This window comes from Crocuta crocuta, unplaced genomic scaffold (assembly GCF_008692635.1).
Source record: "Crocuta crocuta isolate KB4526 unplaced genomic scaffold, BGI_CrCroc_1.0 scaffold131, whole genome shotgun sequence".
In the NCBI taxonomy this organism is placed as follows: Eukaryota; Metazoa; Chordata; class Mammalia; order Carnivora; family Hyaenidae; genus Crocuta; species Crocuta crocuta.
The window spans coordinates 11454470-11471970 of NW_027528977.1; the positions used below are offsets into that span (position 1 = coordinate 11454470).

Below are 17501 nucleotides of genomic sequence, written 5' to 3' on the forward strand. Positions count from 1 at the left end.
TTTTTTTTTTTTTTTTTTTTTTGGATACGGGTCTCCACAAGATGCATGTGCTGGAAAACATATGGGCACTAAACAGTGCACTCAGTGGGGGAGGGCGGTTTCAAGGGAAACAGTATTGAACTGCTGATTCTGTTTTCAAACTATTTTTACTAGGAATGTTTTTAACAGACGGAAAGTTAGGGGAAGCAATAGAATGCATGCCCTGGTTTTAACCACCTGCTTTGAACGCATCTTAAGATTTTGCCATTGGCCTCAGATCTTTTTACTGTTCAAGGAAGAAAAGTTTATGGTAGAACTGAACCGTCTTATCTATCCCTCCCTGATTTCAAGTCTTCCCTCCTTCCCCAGAGAGAACCACCATCCAGAAATTGTTGCTTATCATTTCCAGGCATGAGGCTGGATGTTTTACTATACATAGCACGTAACTCAAAGGAACACACTGTATGTGTGTGTGTGTGTGTGTGTGTGTGTTTAAACTTCAGATAAATGGTATGGGGCTATTTGCTTTGTATGTTGTACGTAGCTCTGGTTAAATCCTTTAAGTGTGTCACAATCATCCGTTACTTTAGATGCTTAGGTTAGTTTTGATTAACGGCAGAACGGTGAAGACTGATCGATCACACATCTTGTCTTTCAGGGGCTCCTCATGCCCTACACTGTAAAGTCCAATGTAAGCCTGGCATTCTAGACCCCTGAAGATTCAGCTTGTTTCTCTCTCCATTTACCCAGCTCCTCGCTCTTTCCCAAGCCTGGCATCAACCAAAAATCTTGCCAGCCCAGATGACTCCTAGACATCCCTCAAAACCCAGTTGAAACATCACTATCTCAGGGAACCATTCCCTTTAAATTAGGTGAGGCAGCATTTCCTTGACTTCTCATAGCCCTGATTCCAATTCTTAAGTCACACACTGTCATTTCTCTGCTCCTCACATACACACCTCAGTTTTTTAAGGGTGATTTATTCAACTTTGCATCACTGACATCAAGCATGGCCTTGGATACATGACAGCAGGTACTCAAAAATCATGATTGAATTGCAGAAAATGATTGTGCATATCATTCTTGGAGAGAGGAGTTCTGCCAGTGTCAGAGGGAAACAATGACTGGGCGTCCTCTTTAATAAACTTGTGGCAAGCCTCTCCTCACCTTCCCATTCCTTGATGGCAAAAGTTAATTGTTGGGTCTGGAGTTTTACCGGCCCTACTTTCAAATGACTCCAAGGAGCCCCTACCTTGTGAGCCAGTTACTACACGTAACTGATGGCCTCAGCTTTTGGAGAGCTGTCCCACTCACCTTTGGGGGAGACAGGAGAAGGTTTTTAAAGAGATGGGCTCCTTGGATCCACTGGGTTCCACATCGGGAGCGCCTGGGGAACTTTAAGAGGCATGGATGCCTGATCCTCGCCGCCACAGAGGTTCTGATGTCGCTGCTCTGGACACCTCGGGCCGCAGGGTCTTTGCAAAGCTCCCCAGGTGATTCTCACACGCAGTGAGTTTGCAGAGCTCTCCAGCTCACGGGCAACAGAGAGAGTCTGAGCAGGTCCCACATGTGCNATTGAACTGCTGATTCTGTTTTCAAACTATTTTTACTAGGAATGTTTTTAACAGACGGAAAGTTAGGGGAAGCAATAGAATGCATGCCCTGGTTTTAACCACCTGCTTTGAACGCATCTTAAGATTTTGCCATTGGCCTCAGATCTTTTTACTGTTCAAGGAAGAAAAGTTTATGGTAGAACTGAACCGTCTTATCTATCCCTCCCTGATTTCAAGTCTTCCCTCCTTCCCCAGAGAGAACCACCATCCAGAAATTGTTGCTTATCATTTCCAGGCATGAGGCTGGATGTTTTACTATACATAGCACGTAACTCAAAGGAACACACTGTATGTGTGTGTGTGTGTGTGTGTGTGTGTTTAAACTTCAGATAAATGGTATGGGGCTATTTGCTTTGTATGTTGTACGTAGCTCTGGTTAAATCCTTTAAGTGTGTCACAATCATCCGTTACTTTAGATGCTTAGGTTAGTTTTGATTAACGGCAGAACGGTGAAGACTGATCGATCACACATCTTGTCTTTCAGGGGCTCCTCATGCCCTACACTGTAAAGTCCAATGTAAGCCTGGCATTCTAGACCCCTGAAGATTCAGCTTGTTTCTCTCTCCATTTACCCAGCTCCTCGCTCTTTCCCAAGCCTGGCATCAACCAAAAATCTTGCCAGCCCAGATGACTCCTAGACATCCCTCAAAACCCAGTTGAAACATCACTATCTCAGGGAACCATTCCCTTTAAATTAGGTGAGGCAGCATTTCCTTGACTTCTCATAGCCCTGATTCCAATTCTTAAGTCACACACTGTCATTTCTCTGCTCCTCACATACACACCTCAGTTTTTTAAGGGTGATTTATTCAACTTTGCATCACTGACATCAAGCATGGCCTTGGATACATGACAGCAGGTACTCAAAAATCATGATTGAATTGCAGAAAATGATTGTGCATATCATTCTTGGAGAGAGGAGTTCTGCCAGTGTCAGAGGGAAACAATGACTGGGCGTCCTCTTTAATAAACTTGTGGCAAGCCTCTCCTCACCTTCCCATTCCTTGATGGCAAAAGTTAATTGTTGGGTCTGGAGTTTTACCGGCCCTACTTTCAAATGACTCCAAGGAGCCCCTACCTTGTGAGCCAGTTACTACACGTAACTGATGGCCTCAGCTTTTGGAGAGCTGTCCCACTCACCTTTGGGGGAGACAGGAGAAGGTTTTTAAAGAGATGGGCTCCTTGGATCCACTGGGTTCCACATCGGGAGCGCCTGGGGAACTTTAAGAGGCATGGATGCCTGATCCTCGCCGCCACAGAGGTTCTGATGTCGCTGCTCTGGACACCTCGGGCCGCAGGGTCTTTGCAAAGCTCCCCAGGTGATTCTCACACGCAGTGAGTTTGCAGAGCTCTCCAGCTCACGGGCAACAGAGAGAGTCTGAGCAGGTCCCACATGTGCCACTGTATTTACCCCCACCTCTGATGCAGCAAGTGAGGTGGGGGGAGTTGGAGGACCTCATTTCTCCACAGCCCCTGGTCACCCACGGGAAGTCTGTTCTAATGAACTCACTCTGAACTAATACAGCAATTTGTTTTATGTGCTGCGTTTTGAAAGGCTGGGACACTCTGCTTCCGAGAGTGGGACAAGCCACACCCAAAGCAGCCTAGAAACTCTTGAAGAGCATGGGGCTTGGTTTGAATGCATCCCCTTTCTGGCCATGCACCTGTGGTTTGTGGAACACACGCATTCCCCCAGGGACTGGACTCGAGGCTTTCTTCATCATTGTCTTATGGAACCAGCCTCACCACACGCCTGGGAGGTCAACCTGATGGCCCGCATCTTACAAATGAGGACACTAGTCCTTTTATCCCAGTAAACATCTGGCACATGGCAGGGACAGTGAGCCTCGCTAACTCTAGACTTGACTGCTCCCTACTTCAAGGAAGGAAGTGAAGGTAAAAAGGATTGAGGGGACAGCGTGGCAGGTAGAAAGGCCCAGGTGATGCTCCCGACAGGAGAGACTTCAGGGCCGGGGACCCTTGGAGACACAAGAGTGCAGGTCACTAGTTCAGACAATGGTTCAAATCCCCGCACCTCTTCTTACCACTTTGGTGACTTTGGCCAGGTGATTGTACTGTTTTGTGCCTTCACTCCCTCATTTGCTAATGGAGGGAATCACGGGTCATAGTGATTAGTAGTAAATGCAGAGAACATGAAGCACAACGCCTGGCTGTGATTTCGCTCCAGACTCATCACTTCCTGGATGTGCGATCTCTGGCGAGAAAATGTAACCTCTCTGAACCTCAGCTCCCTCATTTGGGAAATCAGTATAAGAGCATCCACCTCAGAGGCCATGGGAAAACAGGATGAAGTACTTCCTGGAGAGTGTCTAATGCACTGCCTAGCATGCAATGAGCACTCAGTAAATGGTGGTCACTGCTAGGATGATCTGTGCAAGCAGGTAACATAAATCGGCTCTGCTGATTGGTCTCACTTGAAGTAGCTCTTTCAGCTTTCATGAGGGATCGCCATGGGGAAAATCCTGTGTCAAAGGAAGGCCACTACTTGGGTGAGTCCCTCCCCATGTTGAGCCTTAATCTTCCCATCTGTAAAATGATGCAGTTGGACTGAGGGGTTCAGGGCTGCTCTGGTTCAACCCATAATTCATTAGACATGCCAGGCATGGTCATGGTCTGGGTTGGACAAGCCAGATGCCCAGACCCGGGATGGGTTCTGTGGTCATCATCATAATACCCACTGCGTGAAACACTGTACAGGAGTGATTTCATGCAGTTTATATCTGACACTGCAAGATAGGTGTCATCACGTGCAGAGTTCTATAGAGATGGAATTTTCTTACCAAAGACTCCAACGTTAGATAGACAACTCTGGAAACTAAACCTGAGTCTGCCTGAGGGGGACGCCTGATCTCACCACTATGCCCTGGCTCTGTTTGGGCTTGTCCCCTCTCTCTGATGATCGAGAAGCGCCACAGAGCATCACAGAGCTCAGGGAGATCCATATGGCTTTTCCTACTTCCACAGCTCCCTTTATAATCCCTCCTGCCAAGCTGCCTAGAACTTTCTGGAAGGAAGCAGAGGATCAACACATCTACTCAGCTTTCTTCCCAGCCCTCGGTCCCTCCATCCACCCCAATTCTGCACGCGTCAACTTCCTAATCAAGCCAGTACATTCGCTAACCTGACCGTAGCCCTAGCCTTGCTTCTCACCTAAATCTAAACTCTCTGCATCACTGGAGGGTAAGGCAAAAACAGAAGGAGGGTGGAACAAACTGGGATCGTTTTGAAAAAGTGTAATTTTGATGTTTGAACTTGGAAAGTGACGCCTAGAGCCCTGTCACATCCCCAAACCCATTTTGGCCTCATAACAGCCTCTACTGGTGGCTGTCCTGTAGGTTAACCTTGTCCTCAGCCTGTGAGCAAGAAAAGCAAAGCTGGGGGGAAAGGAGGGGCTGCCAGTGGGCGCCCCCAGGGCATCAGAGGTACCTCTGTGATGGAACCTGCTCAGAAACCAGAGGAAACCTACCTTCCATTGTCTGTGCAGAGGCTTCTCAAAAAAAAAAAAAAAAAAAAAAAAAAAAAAAANAGCCCCTTGAAGTGATGGAGAGAACGCGATCCGCATTTGAGGAGTCTTGTTTGATGTTTTTAATTTCCTGTGTTACATTCAGTCTTGTTTGCGTATTTTTCTTCAGCTTATGCATCAGATAAGCAGCTCCTGTCCTGCTGGTACAGAAAAAAAACGAGAGTTGCTAGGGCGCATTCCAAATAGGTGCTCAGCGATCCCTTTCCTGACCTCTGCCCGACTCAGACTTCATCCTTCACACCCAGCGCTGCCCCTGTCTGCCCCACCCCCTCCCAATCCCCTGCTGTCTCACGGGGGGGACTCCTTACTGGAGCCCCAGTCCGCTGCCAGTGTGGAGCTTTTGCGAGCCTGACCTTCCTCCCACTGCCAGGTTGAGGAGTGCATAGGACAGAATCTGAGTGATGAGTTGGAAAGTGAGTTCAAGTGCATGCCCAGGCCAAGCAGTAAAGGGATCCAAGGGAGGAAAACAGCGTGGGCAAAGGCCCTGTTGTGGAAACACCTGACGGCTACAGTGTGAGGGTCACAGGGGAGGTGAGGCTGCGGGGCAGGTTCAGAGGATGGACATCACCCCAAGATTTCCCACTGCACACAAAGGAAACCCTAATGATAATAATAAGCCTCTCCATGACTCTCCATGACTCGGTTCCTGCCAAGTCTCTCTCCTCTCCCCCTGCTCTCTACCAGCTGCAGGGCTGCTTTGACCTCACCATACTTCTTTCAAAGATCTTCAAGATCTTTTGACTTAGTTAATGCATTCATCAGGAGTCAGGCCCCTGGGGGTGATGTGAGGCTCTGACTCATAACCATACCCAGTTATGATTGTCTATTTATTTGTCTGATTTTTGGTTTAATGATTCTCTTTCCCCATTTGGATATAAACTCATTGAGGGTGAATTCTAGTGCTTTATCCCCAGTGCTGAGCACAGTATCTGGTACACACAAGGTGTTCACACATATTTAGTGAGTGTATGGAAGGATATGATGGATGGGTGGGTAGAAGGATGGACGGATGGATGGATGAGTGAGTGGATGAATGGTTGGGTGGGTGGGTGGATGGATGAGTGGATGAATGGATGGGTGGATAGGTGGGTGGGTGGGTGAGTGGATGGGTGGGTGGGTGGATGGATGGGTGGGTGAATGGGTGGGTGGGTGGTTGGATGGATGGATGGGTGAATGGACGGATGGATGGGTGGGTGGGTGGATGCATGGATGCATAGATGGGTGGATGGATGGATGAATGGAGGGTTGGGTGGATGGATGAATTAGTGGATAGATGGATGGAGACCAACAGGAATTTACTCAGGTGAAGGAAATATGAGGTTTGAATTGAACACTGAGCTCTTTGTTACAAAAGAAGAATTTATTTACAAGTGAAGGAAGTTTCCTTCAAAGTTGTCATAAAGTGAGCTTTGCTGTGATCTCTTGGTTCGGACTGGAGAGTCTGGCTCTGGAGTCTGTCTGCCTTGGGTCTTTGGCTTTACAACCCCGCCACCTAGTGGTCAGCATTGTGTTCTGCATGGGAAGAGATGTTCACAGAGCGAGGAGCAAGGCCACCCTGCTTTGAAAGAGCCCCTCCTGCAGCTCAAATCTCCCCCAACTAGTTGGCACCCAGGGTTCTTAATTCTTACAGTTATCACATCTTCCTGGGAGGCGCTTATTAAAATGTACATGTGTTGCTTTAGAAAAACCAGCAGAGTTTAAAAATTGATCATCTTGTAAGTTACCAATGACCAGTGTGGGACAATAATTTGGGTGTCGACTCTAAGGACTTGTGTACTGAGTGCCTATTAGTACCAAGTGGTAATTCTAAGTGTAAATGCTGAGCATGTCACCATAGAGCCCAAACTGTTGATTAAATAGGCATGTTCAGCATTTTTAAAAATATCTATGAAAATAGGTTGGCTTTGTTTTCTTCGCCAGGCTAGTGAGCTGCAAAGTGTGACCCAGCGGGGCCCCGACGTGGCCATCTCCTTCCATCTTTATAACATTCCACAACATCCCCTCTGTGCCATCTTTGTGCTGGCAGAAGATGGAGGCAGGGACACGGAATAGAGGAGTGGGGGACCATATGGGACTGCGTCAGAGAGGCCAGAGTTTAGCCTCCAGTACCATTACTTCTTAACCTCTGTGACCTTGGGCAGTTCCCTTCTCGAAGACTTGTTTTGTTCATTGATAAAACGAGAACTAATAACATCACATATAATGGGCACCTACATGAGGAAATGACTCAAAGCAGGGAAGCCACTGCCATGTCCGGAGTTTGCAAAGTAGAAAGTGCCAGAGCCAGTATGGGTGGCTCCGTCAGGTGGCGCCCCAGCCCCCAAGGTCAGGGCGGGTCCTTTGTGCCCTATGATGCAGAATAAATGAGCCCATCACCAGAACAGTGGCTCATGCATCATTTTAGAGACAGCACACACGTTCTTGCCCAACTAAATGTCAGCCTCAGCCCCTCCACGGATTCCCTGTTGTTCCTCAGGGCTCACCTGGAGCTCTTTCCTTTCTCAGCAAGAGGTAGAAGAATTTGCCAAATGCTTTGAGGTCTCCAGATGAAAGAACCCCTTGAAACACCACATATACTTTGTTAAGAATCCAAGCATCATTGCTCTGTTCTTTGCCTTTTTAATTTCCCTGCCAAGCGAAGCTAAAGCGAGCAGCCTTTGTTCTTCGGCTTCTCATTTATAAGACCCAAATATTTCAGATCCTATTTGTCTTACCTCCGTTTCTACGTTTCATCTTCCGCTGTTTCTTGCACTTGCTCGGTTTGCTTCTTTGAGGTCATTTGTATTAGATTTTAAATTATTTTCATCAGTAAGGAAATGCACTGTTTTCTAGCCCAGGCGCCCTTTTTGGTAAACTTATTAAAATGCAGAGTAGGAATAATCCGCAAATTTATATTATCTGCGCTCCACACACAAGTTATAAACGTGTTCCTTCTGGTACGCAGTCTGCATAAAATACCTTCTCCCTCCAGTGGTTTCTCGGCTTCTGGGCTTGCTCACTCACTCATGCATTCAGTTATTCTTTCATTCATTCATCAAATATTTATTAGGGCCTACTATGCACTTGGCTGTGTCCCAAACTCTGGAAACCCAGAGATGAGTAAGGCCCAGAGGTAGCACAGAACAGAATGAGTTTAGAATCCGGCAAACGCAGATCTTTCATCTGGGCTCTACCATTTTCCATCTGTATGACCTTAGCAAGTTGCTAAAACTGCCAGAGACGGGACTCCTTCACTTACGGGACAGAAGGTGACTGCTCACATGGTTACGTGTAATCTGTGCCTGCTGCTCAATGAGCAGTAGGGATAATGCATAACTTTGTGCCATAACAATGCAGCTTCTGCCTTGGAAGAGCGCTGATGTAGGAGGGACCTCAAGCATGCATTGTATGTACATGTGTCTTATGGACGGAAGGGGCGGGGCTTAGCAAAGTCTTTTGAGAATGTGGAGTGAGGGGTAACTAACTCCACTCGGGGGCAGGGGGGCTGGTGAAGGTTTCAGAGAGGAGGATGCTTTATCTGTCAAATAAGCCTGCCAGGAAGGGAAAGGGAAATGACATTGCCAGTGGACGGGACAGCATGTGCAAAGGTCCAGAGGCACAGAGGAGCATGGCATTTCAGGACCAAGAAGATGCTTGTCATTGCTGCAGAGTAGGCACAGCGTAGAGACGAATGGCATGAGTTGAGACTGGGTCGAAGATTAGAAAGAGGCAAAAGCATCCAAAATCCATACAAAGGAGGCTGTACCAGAAACCTAGAGGTGGGAAATATTGAGCTCTCTCCTTTCCATCCTTAACCTCCCCCAAACTCTAAAGAAAACTCTAACGGGAATTATTTTCCCATCAAAGGAGAATGCAAGCCTCAGCATAATTAAGTTGCAAGGTCGCTCCAATTCAAATCAAGAAATATCAGTCAAGTTTCCCATTTGTGCCTTGAATAGCCTTCCCCCTTGACTTACAAGCAGCTTTAACCCATAGAGGTGTCTTATCGTATGTTTGAATTGTGTAGTAAGTATTTCATACGTAGCAACAATAGAGAATAGTTCATATCCATCACCCAGCGTTATTAGATCATAACATTATGTTGTATTTGCTTCAATTTTTTTTAACAAGTAAAGCATAGATTTGAGTACAACCCCAGGGGACCACAGCCTGATCCTGTACATTTTATCCCCTCTCCAGAGTCAGTCACTGCCAAGAATTTATGCATTCACTAATTTGGGCATCAATAAACAACATATAATATTGTTTTGCATATTTGAAATTATACAGTGAAATACATTCAAGAAGCATGATTCTTCAGTTCCTTAACAACTTTTTCAATCATGAACACATTAATACTTTTATGTCTCCTGTTGTCTCAATAAAGTTTTCTATATTCCTTTTTTTCCCCCTTCTGCTAATTGAGAGGCTATATGTTGTACTTCCATTCTTTCAGCGGTTGCTCATTTGTGCGGTTGTGCATTGAAAACTGCACTTTTTCAATTACACAATTAACTTTTCTAAAAGCGCCAACGGTGAATTCATATTTCTATCTTTCTCCTGGCCAAGTCAAAGCCTTGTGAATTATTCAGGGTCCACTCGAGACAGGAAACGCCCAGGAATTTGAAAGGGGAAGTTTATTATTTAGAAGCATTGATTCTAATTGGAGATTGGAGTAACGAGAGATGGGCCAGAAGGAGGTAAAAAGAACCTTAAAGGAGATTTGAATCCCAGATTGAGAGCACAGAAGTAGGGCACACCAGGCTGTAGAGTATCCCAACCCCCTTTCAAGGGCACCAGGATGTCTCCAGACCTCTGGCCTTGAGCAATGAACCTGACCTTGCACCTGCCTTAGGAGACCTCTTCAGTCCCTTCATGTTATAGAACTTGAACTCTCAGCCATTCCTTCTTACACATGGCCTTATAAATTCACCAGGAATTTCTCTTCTGATTCTGGCCCATGGAGACGTTTTTCTTATATTTGAACCAGCTGTGTTATTTGGTTTTATTTTAAGCTTATCCATTCCTGCTGTTTACATAACACAGCGTTTCTTATGTGAGGTTTGTGGCCTTCCTGAAATGCACATAGAGAGCTTCAAAAAGTTTGCATGCAAAGAACTAATTGGCTAGATCACAGATGTGCTGACGGACATTTAATTTGGCACAACTTTTCTGGAGAACAGTGTGGATTTAGAGCCTGAAAAATGTTCTTATCCTTTACACCAGTGTGGCGTCTGCAAGGATAGCCACAGGGAATGTCTTAGTCTGTTTGGGCTGCTAGAATAAATTACCATAGACGGGGGTGCGTACACAGCAAACATTTATGTCTCGCATTTCTGGAGGCTGGGAAGTCGAAGATCAAGGTACCAGCAGATCTGGTGACTGGTGAGGATCTTCTTGGGTCGCTGTCTTTTCATTGTATCCTCACACAGTGGAGAACAGAGAGGAGAAGCAGGCTCTTCTGTGACTTTTTTTTTTTAATGTTTTATTTACTTCTGAGAGAGACAGTGTAAGTAGGGGAGGGTGAGAGAGAGAGGGAGACACAGAATCTGAAGCAGGCTCCAGGCTCTGAGCTGTCAGCACAGAGCCCGATGCGGGGCTCGAACCCACAAACCGTAAGATCATGACCTGAGCCAAAGTCGGACGCTTAACCGACGGAGCCACCCAGGCGCCCTGCTTCTGTGACTTTCATAAGGGCACTCTGTCCCATTCAGGAGGACCCCACCCTCATGACCTCATCTAATGGTGATCACTTCCCCAAATTCCCCTCAGGCTGGATTCCAACATAGGAATGTTGAGGGAGACACAGATATTTAATCCATAACAGAAATAATCTCAGGCAGGGACAAAATCTCAGACACACAGGATGCTCCTCAAAGTACATCAGGAACCTGATGTAAGAGTAGAACCATAGAGTGGTAGGATGCACTGTTGAACAACAATTAAAAACATTTCCTAAAACAACTTTGTAATGAGAGGGGCAAACGTTCACTGATGTAATGTTAAGTGAAAAAGTCAGGAAATACAACAGGCAATCGGAGATGTATTTTTAAAAATGTACATGCACATTGGATACCAAGCCTAAGAGTGCTTTTCTCTTTGTCTTTGGGATTGAAGGCAATTTCTGTTTCCTTCTTTGTTCTATCAGGCACTTTGCATGATTTCTATGTGAGAACTTGCTTAGGTTTTATAGTTAGGAAAACAAAAAGAAGGCATTTGAAAAATAATAGCATTTACCATGCCAGGGTCTGGACGAGGAGGTGAATAATCCATGGAGAATGTTTACAGTGAGGCAGTTATTTCTTCAGATTTTTCTTTTTTGCTGTAATACGGCTCTATTTTACTTTTTTAAGGAACCCAAAGAGAAGATTATGGAAGGAAGAGAAATCTGGGGTAACCTGAGATCTTAAGGGTGAAGATATTCATTCGTTCAGCACATTTGTATCGTGGGCTTGTATCTGTCAGAAGCCGTCCTGCGGACTGAGGACATAGGAAACTAAGAGGGACAAGCACTGTGTCTAAGAACTGATACAGTTCCAAGCACCGAGTGATAGAAACAAACACACAGCCTTCGAATAGAGCTGTGAGCTATAAGGGAAAAACAGATAGGAAATGGAGTAGAGGGGGCAGCAGAATTGGCCATGACCAGATTGTCTCTGGGGAGGTGACAGCTGGGCTAAGATCCAGAGGATGCAAAGGAGCCAGCCACAGAAAACCCAGGACAGGAAATCCCAGACAGAGGAGTGGCAAGTGCTAAGGTCCTGTGGTAGAAAGAGCCCAGGGGTGCTCAGACTGCTCCGCTGTGAACCCCCACCGAGCAGACCCCCGCACCTCCCCATCCTGCCCTGGGCAGACTGGCACTGGCTGCGGGAGCTCCACTCTGGCTCCCCATGAGCTTCCAATGCCCTTGACCCCTTCTCCAGACAAGAAGACAAGAGTGGCGGGAAAGCACCGCTGCTGGGGCCTTCCTGCGCTCGGACCTTGCCTAACCCACAGCCAGCGTCCTGCCAGGTGGCGAAGGCTGACCAGACCCTAAATGAATGTGACAACCACCCAGTCTCCAGTGGCCGCACTCAACTGTTGGGCTCCAGGCTGACGGGGACACTATGGGCGCAGAGCTGCGCGGCTCCTGCCCTGGGTGCCCCCGGGGCTCAGCCCGTCCCAGCGCCGGTGGTTTACGCCTTTCCTTGTGGGTGTGTTTGTGGCTCCCCGGTGCTCCCCGGTGCAGGGCCACGCAGTCCCGCAGGATCCTCTACCCCCGGCAGGTGCCGGCCCGGGACAGCTGTCCGCAGGCAACCGTGACCGTCTGCTAACGGCCTCCGCGGTCTGCCATGTTTCTCTGCATGCTTTTCGAAGAGAAAACAACAAAAGAAACTTCCATCTGAAGTAAAAAACAAAACGTGTGTCAAACGAGCTATTTTTAAGGAAGAGGGGATGGCTTTCCTTGCAAACCCTCACTGGCCCTTCGTGTGCCTCTGCAAGGAGACCTTGCACTTAGCAGCTGATGCGGTTCCCTTAGCTCTGCACCCCTGCGGGGTCTCACTCCTACCCGGAGGGCTGCGCTCCCCACTCAGCTCGCCAGCTCCACCTGGCGCACCCACGGTGCAGTCACTGTGGGGTCAGAACCCCAAATCCCACACTTATGCCTTTAAAAAATTTATTTTAGTGTTTATTTATTTTTGAGAGAAAGAGAGAGACAGAGCATGAGCAGGGGAGGGGCAGAGAAAGAGGGACACACAGAATCCAAAACAGGCTCTGGGCTCTGACCTGTCAGCACAGAGCCTGACGCAGGGCTCGAACCCATGAACCGTGAGATCATGACCTGAGCCAAAGTCAGATGCTTACCTGACTGAGCCACCCAGGCGACCCTCACATCTATGTCTTTCAAGTTCAAAAACCTGTGATAAGCACAAAGCAGAACAATTGGGGTGATGCACGTTTGGAAACCCAATTTCCCAGCTCCCCACACTGCAGAAGACACTGCAGGAGCGGAGGAAGGAGGGGGAGTGTAAGGATGGTAAGGGAGGGGGGTGAGCAGCAGGGACTGGAGCACCCCCTCCAGCACCAGGACAAGGTCAGGGGCCTCCTGTAGGCCGGGCTAGGGCCACACAGGGGCCAGTCTCTGTTTGAGGGAATACTGGTCTTTGCCTTCACGGAGGACACTCAGCCTTCTCAGCCACATCCGGGGTGGACCATTGTCTCCAAAGACAAAGACGGATCCTAGAAGGTGGTGGAGGAGCCAGGGACCACAAACACAGCATCAAGGAGGGAGGGTACAGAATGAGTTCAAGATCTCCCATGAGCGGGAGATTCGCCTTCCCTTATTCCCATTTTGCAGCTCTGAAAACTGGGGCTCAGCAAAATTAAATGTATGGGGACAGACCATGAAGGAAGAAGGTTTGAACACAGGGCTCTTTGACTCCGGGGTTCCTGAGCTTTCCACATCACCCAATTAACTGCATGAAGAGGCACCGCTGATCAAACTCTACTTCCTGCCAGTTACAAGTGGCCCTAATGGCCACTAACGAACCAACCAGGAATCAAGGATTCCCCGAGGGATGTGCCTGTAGTTCCTAAAGATGACCACTAGAGGGCACCGGCAGCCCACAGAGCCACTCAGTCCCATCCTTGGGGGAGGCGGGATGGGTGGGGGCTCCTGCTGTCCGGGCTTCACTACACACTGAGAGCTCGCCCCTTTCCTTCCTTCATCTCCGTATTCCAGTCCCCGGTCCACAGCCCACCGCACAGTAGGTGGGAGTAAGACTTGCTGGGGAGCTTGGTGAACACTCTGAGCCTCCATTGACAAGTCGTAAATTAAAATCAGACTGCTCCAAACTTGGCCTGGGCCCACCCGGTCAGAAGCGCCTGTGGGGGTCTCACCCAGATTCTCAGTCTGGGTCTGGTCCCAAGGCCGGGTGGGGGAGGGGAGGCATAGCTGATAAGCAGCACCCATTACAGAATGAGGCTCTCTTATTTGGGGTATCAGTTGCTTCACAGAGCATGACCATAGGACCCCAAGAATGAGGTCCTTCGAGAGGCGACTTTTCTTGGCAACATTCCCAGCCGGACTTCCAAGGTCCCCAAGTTGGAGTTTACAAATCAGTTGCTAGAGCGTGCCACTCCTGATTGGGGGGCTCTGCATTTGAGCCCCATGTTGTGTGTGGGGACTACTTTCATTTTTTACAAAATTTTTTTAATGTTTATTTACTTTTGAGAGAGACGGGGGTGAGTGGGGGAGGGACAGAGAGAGAAGAAGACACAGAATCCAAACAGGCTCCAGGCTCTGAGCGGTTAGCACAGAGCCTGACCCAGGGCTCGAACTCATGAACTGTGAGATCATGACCTGAGCCGAAGTCCGACACTTAACCGACTGAGCCACCCAGGTGCCCCATGAATCTGTATTTTAAAGTTAACCGGTTTAAGGAAACATTAAGTCAATACTCTTAAAGATGGCATACAGAACATGCGAAAATGTGAAGACGGTAAGAGACGGAGAGCTTTGGGACACACTGACCTGTTGACATTGACTTGTGAGCGTAGGCAGCCGGTGTAACCAACCAGTAGCTGTGGGATCTGCCCTGTCGGGGCCCCCCAAGAAGAGACGCCTCAGTACTCACACTCTTGTGTCGCCTTGGGACTTGCGCTAATCTATAGAATGAGCTAGAAGTGATGCTGGGTCCATTCCAAGCCTGAGCTCTAGAAGTTTGGCGGGTTCCACGTTCAGACTCTCGGGAGCCACAGTCTCCGTAGGAGAAGCCGGATGTGCTGTTGAGAACACCCAGAACCAACCTGAGAACCGACGAAGGACTGCAGGGGAGGCCACGTGCAGGGGAGAGGTCCTACCACTACACAGAAAAAGAGAGAAGGCCTGCATCCCAGGGCCTGAACCCAGCCCCCAGCCAACCCACCCACTGCATGTGCCGAATGCACGAGTCACCAGCAGCAAGAGCGGCAGAGCGGCAACCCAGCTAAATGCAGCCCATGTCCAGAATGCGTGCAATTAGCGATGGCTGCGGTACTAAGTCCCTACGTTCTGAAATGGCTTGTTATGCAATCATAGGTAATAATCAGAAGGGCGTTCGATGCAAGGCAGCTTCCTTTCTCGCTCATCATCTGAAAGCCAAGACTCTTCTGCTCCATGTGGTCATTCGGGGATTCAGTATCCTTTCATATAGTGGCCCCACCACCTTCCGTGGCCTCGGAGCACTTACTCGAATCCTTCACACAGATACTGGGGGAGGGGTGGTGTAAAGGCTCGGGGAGGATATTTGGGGCGCTGAGCCTGAGCAGGGCCCCACTGAACTTGAAGGGGACTAGAATTGGTGACTGAACCGTGTGACCAGGGTAAAGAGTAGCACAGATTTGGACATCCCTTCCGCCTCTCCTCTGACCCTCCCCTGCTCACGGTGTCTCTCTCTGACTCTCAAAAATAAATAAAAAACATTAAAAAAAAAAAAAAAAGGACCGGGGTCTAATTCAGTCTCTTTGTAACAGTTGCCGTGTGACGCTGATTGGCTGTCCTGCCTCCTTCCTCCTCCCACGTTGTCCTCTCCTTCACCTCCCTTGCCTGCCTTGCGGACTCTGAAGATGTGACATCAGGCAAATGCCAAGTGGTCAGTGAAGGAGGTGGAGGCTTAATGGACCATTAGGGCCAATCAACAAAGACTGACAAAGGGGACGGAGGCCTGAGGACTTTTCTAGAGGGAAGGTATTCTATCCCCAATAAAGAGGAGAAGTCTGGCTGGAAAGGGGGAGTGAAGAAGCTCAGAGAAGTCCTTCTAATGTAGTAGAGGTGTCATGACATGTCATGTGTCCAACTCTCCACAAAGATCCAAGACAAGTTAAATATGCCTGATGAGCAGCACGTGGGCATGGCTGAGTTTTGAGATGAGGAGGAGCTAGTAATTGCATCACAATTAAGCTGAAATGGCCCCTTTTCAGCTTAATTGTAACAGGGTGACTCTTGGTCGTACGTTTTGGGTAACTTGATTTCATGCCCACAGTCTACCATTCTACAGCACAGCCATCCATCCAAACAATTTTATTGGCCCCGGGACCCATGAGGCACATAAGCTTTTAATTTGCTCAAACCATCACAGGCTTTTAAAAATAGATAAATCACTGATACTCACTGATGACCTCAACTTTTATCATCACCCAAGTTGTGAATTTGAAATTCCAATAATGCTGCCCAGCTGAGGACATTGGAATGCTTTCTATTGGAACAAGAAATATATGATGAAAAAGAAACAGTGACCGGCAAGTAAAGGATACTAGGCTCATGGAGACTGATAGTTAAGTGAATGCAAGTTTGAAAGACAAGAAAATACTGTTTTCACTCAGCAGGCTAGTAAATGCTAAAATATTTGATAATTCCTATTTCTGGAAAGAATGTTAGGACACAGAAACCCTTACACTGCTATTGTAACTGAGAATTAGTACAACTGTGTTGAAAATATCTTAGCACAATCTAACCCGATTGTAGCAGTGTAAACTCTTTTTTTTTTTAATGTTTTATTTATTTCTAGGAGAGAGAGAGACAGCGTGAGCAGGGGAGGGTCAGAGAGAGAGGGAGTCACAGACTCTGAAACAGGCTCCAGGCTCTGAGCTGGCAGTCAGCACAGAGCCCGACGCGGGGCTCGAACCCACGAACCGCGAGATCATGACCTGAGCGAAAGTCGGACACTTAACCGACTGAGCCACCCAGGCGCCCCATTAAGTGTAAACTCTTTGAGCCAACTCTTCTGCTGCTGGAGATATTCCTTCTGCCGTCATTATATAGGTTTGGAGTCCATGGAGTGGTCAGAATAAATGAGCTAGATCTACATAGAGCAACATGCAGTGCTTTGAAACTGTGCCTAAAAATAAGAAAAAGCATGAATTTAAAGCATAATTGATGCATATAAATATAATAATACCTCAGACAACAGCATTTGTTTGAAGATACGCATTATGATGTAAATGAACAGTGAAGGATGGATGGGACAGACACACATTATACACAAGAGGGTGGATGCCTGGGGTGAGAATAATGGCAGTGAGGAAGAGGACAATGAAAAACAGTAATAAGATCAAAAAAAGAAAAAGTTAAAGAGAGGTTTATGTGTGGGTAATAATCATGCGCTGTTGTAATTGCGGACCATGGTAGACTCGATCAGGTACAACTGAGGTCTGAAAAAAGAAAAAGCAAAACAATAACAACAAAAACTCCCAACAATTCTTGCTTATGATACAAAATACAGGGGCACCTGGCTGGCTCAGTCAGTAGAACATGTAACTCTTGATCTCAGGGTTGTAAGTTCGAGCCCCATGTTGGATGTAGAGATTGCTTTAAAAAAATCTTTTAAAAAAATGATACAAAATACACAGGCTCAAGAGTGTGATCT

The 17501-nt window shown here is 47.5% G+C and overlaps 1 long non-coding RNA gene across 1 annotated transcript; it reads right to left on the reverse strand.

Annotated features, from left to right (window-relative positions):
- Nucleotides 1-5146: 5146 nt before the first annotated feature.
- LOC144225890 (uncharacterized) lies at nt 5147-14747 on the reverse strand. Its single transcript, XR_013333456.1, has 3 exons — nt 14630-14747; nt 6505-6648; nt 5147-5273 (listed from the first exon to the last, which is right to left on the reverse strand). It is a non-coding gene; the product is annotated as an uncharacterized LOC144225890 (long non-coding RNA).
- Between the last annotated feature and the right edge of the window lie 2754 nt (nt 14748-17501).